Genomic DNA, 5,754 nt, shown 5'->3' with positions numbered 1-5,754 from the left:
GATACACCTGCTGGAGCGCGTGCTACGGATGGGTGTTGCCATCGTGACCAGTGAACTGAGATAAGGCAGAGCTTTACCTAGCATGGACTTGTAGATGACCTGGAGCCAGTGGGTCTGGCGACGAATATGTAGCGAGGGCCAGCCGACTAGAGCATACAAGTCGCAGTGGTGGGTGGTATAAGGTGCTTTAGTGACAAAGCGGATGGCACTGTGATAGACTGCATCCAGTTTGCTGAGTAGAGTGTTGGAAGCCATTTTGTAGATGACATCGCCGAAGTCGAGGATCGGTAGGATAGTCAGTTTTACTAGGGTAAGCTTGGCGGCGTGAGTGAAGGAGGCTTTGTTGCGGAATAGAAAGCCGACTCTTGATTTGATTTTCGATTGGAGATGTTTGATGTGAGTCTGGAAGGAGAGTTTGCAGTCTAGCCAGACACCTAGGTACTTACAGATGTCCACATATTCAAGGTCGGAACCATCCAGGGTGGTGATGCTAGTCGGGCATGCGGGTGCAGGCAGCGATCGGTTGAAAAGCATGCATTTGGTTTTACTCGCGTTTAAGAGCAGTTGGAGGCCACGGAAGGAGTGCTGTATGGCATTGAAGCTCGTTTGGAGGTTAGATAGCACAGTGTCCAATGACGGGCCGAAAGTATATAGAATGGTGTCGTCTGCGTAGAGGTGGATCAGGGAATCGCCCGCAGCAAGAGCAACATCATTGATATATACAGAGAAAAGAGTCGGCCCGAGAATTGAACCCTGTGGCACCCCATAGAGACTGCCAGAGGACCGGACAGCATGCCCTCCGATTTGACACACTGAACTCTGTCTGCAAAGTAATTGGTGAACCAGGCAAGGCAGTCATCCGAAAAACCGAGGCTATTGAGTCTGCCAATAAGAATATGGTGATTGACAGAGTCGAAAGCTTTCCAATCCTTGGGGATCTCAGACGATATGAAAGAGAGGATGAACAGGCTGGTAATAGGGGTTGCGACAATGGCGGCAGATAGTTTCAGAAATAGAGGGTCCAGATTGTCAAGCCCAGCTGATTTGTACGGGTCCAGGTTTTGCAGCTCTTTCAGAACATATGCTATCTGGATTTGGGTAAAGGAGAACCTGGAGAGGCTTGGGCGAGGCGCTGCGGGGGGGGGCGGAGCTGTTGGCCGAGGTTGGAGTAGCCAGGCGGAAGGCATGGCCAGCCGTTGAGAAGTGCTTATTGAAGTTTTCGATAATCATGGATTTATCGGTGGAGACCGTGTTACCTAGCCTCAGTGCAGTGGGCAGCTGGGAGGAGGTGCTCTTGTTCTCCATGGACTTCACAGTGTCCCAGAACTTTTTGGAGTTGGAGCTGCAGGATGCAAACTTCTGCCTGAAGAAGCTGGCCTTAGCTTTCCTGACTGACTGCGTGTATTGGTTCCTGACTTCCCTGAACAGTTGCATATCACGGGGGCTATTCGATGCTATTGCAGTCCGCCACAGGATGTTTTTGTGCTGGTCGAGGGCAGACAGGTCTGGAGTGAACCAAGGGCTGTATCTGTTCTTGGTTCTGCATTTTTTGAACGGAGCATGCTTATCTAAAATGGTGAGGAAGTTACTTTTAAAGAATGACCAGGCATCCTCAACTGACGGGATGAGGTCAATGTCCTTCCAGGATACCCGGGCCAGGTCGATTAGAAAGGCCTGCTCACAGAAGTGTTTTAGGGAGCGTTTGACAGTGATGAGGGGTGGTCGTTTGACTGCGGCTCCGTGGCGGATACAGGCAATGAGGCAGTGATCGCTGAGATCCTGGTTGAAGACAGCGTAGGTGTATTTGGAGGGCCAGTTGGTCAGGATGACGTCTATGAGGGTGCCCTTGTTTACAGAGTTAGGATTGTACCTGGTGGGTTCCTTGATGATTTGAGTGAGATTGAGGGCATTTAGCTTGGATTGTAGGACTGCCGGGGTGTTAAGCATATCCTAGTTTAGGTCACCTAACAGAACAAACTCTGAAGCTAGATGGGGGGCGATCAATTCACAAATGGTGTCCAGGGCACAGCTGGGAGCTGAGGGTGGTCGGTAGCAGGCGGCAACAGTGAGAGACTTATTTCTGGAGAGAGTAATTTTCAAAATTAGTAGTTCGAACTGTTTGGGTATGGACCTGGACAGTATGACATTACTTTGCAGGCTATCTCTGCAGTAGACTGCGACTCCGCCCCCTTTGGCAGTTCTATCTTGACGGAAGATGTTATAGTTGGGTATGGAAATCTCTGAATTTTTGGTGGCCTTCCTGAGCCAGGATTCAGACACGGCAAGGACATCAGGGTTAGCAGAGTGTGCTAAAGCAGTGAGTAAAACAAACGTAGGGAGGAGGCTTCTGATGTTGACATGCATAAAACCAAGGCTTTTTCGATCACAGAAGTCAACAAATGAGGGTACCTGGGGACAAGCAGGGCCTGGGCTCCATTGTGAACTAAAACAATGATAACTAACCTGAACAACAGTATACAAGGCATATTGACATTTGCGAGAGACATACAGCGAGGCATACAGTAATCACAGGTGTTGAATTGGGAAAGCTAGCTAAAAACAGTAGGCGAGGCTAATCAGCTAGCACAACAAACAGCAGGTAAAATGGCGTTGACTAGGCAACTGGGCCGACAGATAAAACAAACAAGCAAAATGGAGTACCGTAATTAATGGACAGTCCAGCGTGCGTCAGCTATGTAGCCAAGAGATCAATGATACAACACTCCTTCCGTGGCCTCCAACTGCTCTTAAACGCTAGTAAAACCAAATGCATGCTTTTCAACCGTTCGCTGCCTGCACCCGCACGCCTGACCAGCATCACCACTCTGGATGGTTCCGACCTTGAATATGTGGACATCTATAAGTACCCAGGTGTCTGGCTAGACTGTAACCTATCCTTCCAGACTCATATCAAACATCTCCAATCGAAAATCAAATCAAGAGTCGGCTTTCTATTCCGCAACAAAGCCTCCTTCACTCACGCCGCCAAACTTACCCTAGTAAAACTGACTATCCTACCGATCCACGACTTCGGCGATGTCATCTACAAAATTGCTTCCAACACTCTACTCAGCAAACTGGATGCAGTTTATCACAGTGCCATCTGTTTTGTCTCTAAAGCACCTTATACCACCCACCACTGCAACTTGTATGTTCTAGTCGGCTGGCCCTCGCTGCATATTCGTCGCCAGACCCACTGGCTCCAGGTCATCTACAAGGTCATCTACTAGGTAAAGCTCCGCCTTATCTCAGTTCACTGGTCACGATGGCAACACCCATCCGTAGCATGCGCTCCAGCAGGTGTATCTCACTGATCATCCCTAAAGCCAACACCTCATTTGGCCGCCTTTCGTTCCAGTTCTCTGCTGCCTGTGACTGGAACGAATTGCAAAAATCGCTGAAGTTGGAGACTTTTATCTCCCTCGCCAACTTCAAACATCTGCTATCTGAGCAGCTAACCGATCGCTGCAGCTGTACATAGTCTATCGGTAAATAGCCCACCAATTTTTACCTACCTCATCCCCATACTGTTTTTATTTATTTACTTTTCTGCTCTTTTGCACACCAATATCTCTACCTGTACATGACCATCTGATCATTTATCACTCCAGTGTTAATCTGCAAAATTGTAATTATTCGCCTACCTCCTCATGCCTTTTGCACACAATGTATATAGACTCCCCTTTTTTTCTACTGTGTTATTGACTTGTTAATTGTTTACTCCATGTGTAACTCTGTGTTGTCTGTTCACACTGCTATGCTTTATCTTGGCCAGGTCGCAGTTGCAAATGAGAACTTGTTCTCAACTAGCCTACCTGGTTAAATAAAGGCGAAAAAAATAAATAATAATAATAAAAAAAGGTAATGCATGTTTTATATTTTATTTCAACGTTTTGTGTAGCGCCTCCAGGGTTGAAATATGCTAGCTCCTTTGTTACACCGCTAGTGCAGATGGTGCAGGCTATCAGATAATAGCTTTTTATGCTTTCGCCGAAAAGCATTTTAAAAATCTGACATTTTGGCTGGATTCATAATGAGTGTAGCTTTAATTGAGTATCTTACATGTGTGATTTAACGAAAGTTTGAATTTTATAGCATTTTATTTGAATCTGGCGCTCTGCATTTCCCTGAGCAATTGGCCAGTTGAGACGCTAGAGTCTCCCCTATCTGTAAAAGGTTAATGAGGCAAGGTCTAAGTTTTTCTCAAATTCAATTTTAGACAACTAACTTTACATTTCATCTTTCCCAAAACATTCTCTTTGATTTGGATATTTTCCATTCAACGTACAATGTATAAACATCAAGCATATCTAGGAGAACTCTTCACGTTACAATGTTTTCGTAATATAAACATACAAAGCAAAACTATGTTCAGGGCGTGACACATGCCTATTGGGAATTCTTGATCAATCAAAATGTACCTGTTTTCCGTATAGAATGACATGTATACAGATTATATTACCACTTTTTGTGTTTTGTCTTAATGGTTGTTTCTTTACTAAATAGGTTAAAAAAAACTCAACAGTGCGTTAGTCTGAGAAACATTATTGAGCTGGTTGGTTTATTGTTGTTGAAAGCTTGAAATGTACACACATTGAGAAGTGATATTGCAGCAACAGTTTTTAAAGTGGGTAATTGTATCAAATATATATGCCTGAGAGAGAGAGAGAATATATTCCACACTTAAATAATATGTCATCATTCACGAACACACCGCCCTGTCTTCATAGTTTTGTCATAGCTTCTAATTATCGTTTCTAATCACAGATTGAATATAGATGGCCTTGGTTTCTAATCATACTTTCTAATGAATAAGCGCGTCATGTTGACCCTAAGAGGGCAGAAGCTATTGTTTACAAACAGTGTGAATAAAAAACCTTGTTTCTTTGTATAAATAGTCTACATTTTTAAAAACATACATGTAAATACCTAGAATTAAAAAGACTGTGAAAAAAAACCTTGCTTGTTCTATTTCAGATCCTGATGTTGACGCCATAGAATTGTCGGGGTCAAGACGGTTGGCCGCATCACAGAATAACTGGTCGTCAACCTCTGAAATGTCATTAAAAACAGGGATATCCTCCGCTTTGGTTGTTTCATTGGGAATGTTCGGTGAGCCGGAATCCTCCAGCTGTATGTGGCCTTCTGTGCCGTTTTTCGCCGGGGAGTCTGAAAGAAAATAATACATACAAAATAGGTTATTAAATATAAAAATATGTTAGATACATAAAATGTCAAATACATTTCAGGTATACTACTATATATTAACACTACATAGTTAAAATACCTTGGCTTTTTTGGCGCTGGCTGTTCTGACGAATCGTGGATACCGAGGGCTCAATACTTTTTTCATCAAGCGTTCCCAATTCTGCAGGGCCGGTCTCGTTGGAGTCTGAAAAAAAAACATTATTTGACATTGTTTTAACATATTCTATCAAAAGAGGTATAACTAATAAAAGATGTTTAACTAATAACAAATGTATAATGGTCTCCTACCGTCTCCATAGTGCGCCAGTTCTTGAATCCGTACATTTTCAGCCCTGTAGTCCTTCTTGGGCCGGGGTGATTCTGCGCAATACACCTGGGCCACAGTTTTGCGTTGGTTGTTGGGGCATGGAATGTGTAGCGAGTGGGTTGAGGTTCCCGGGGGGAGTTGTCGGGATGTTTAAATTCTCTGTTCTTGGAGTGTTTGGAAAACCTTTCATACAAAAAGGCATAATACTGTCTGTTTCATCGGTTCCTCCGATGTCGTTC

General features: G+C 44.3%; 1 long non-coding RNA gene across 1 annotated transcript; it reads right to left on the bottom strand.

Annotated features, from left to right (window-relative positions):
• Positions 1–4,533: 4,533 nt before the first annotated feature.
• LOC115118628 (uncharacterized) lies at positions 4,534–5,382 on the bottom strand. The gene is made up of 2 exons (XR_003861875.2): positions 5,288–5,382; positions 4,534–5,169 (listed from the first exon to the last, which is right to left on the bottom strand). It is a non-coding gene; the product is annotated as an uncharacterized LOC115118628 (long non-coding RNA).
• Positions 5,383–5,754: the final 372 nt, after the last annotated feature.

This window comes from Oncorhynchus nerka, linkage group LG18, assembly GCF_034236695.1.
Source record: "Oncorhynchus nerka isolate Pitt River linkage group LG18, Oner_Uvic_2.0, whole genome shotgun sequence".
Taxonomy (NCBI): domain Eukaryota; kingdom Metazoa; phylum Chordata; class Actinopteri; order Salmoniformes; family Salmonidae; genus Oncorhynchus; species Oncorhynchus nerka.
Note: the sequence above shows the minus strand (reverse complement) of the source record. Positions and strands in the feature narration are given on the sequence as shown.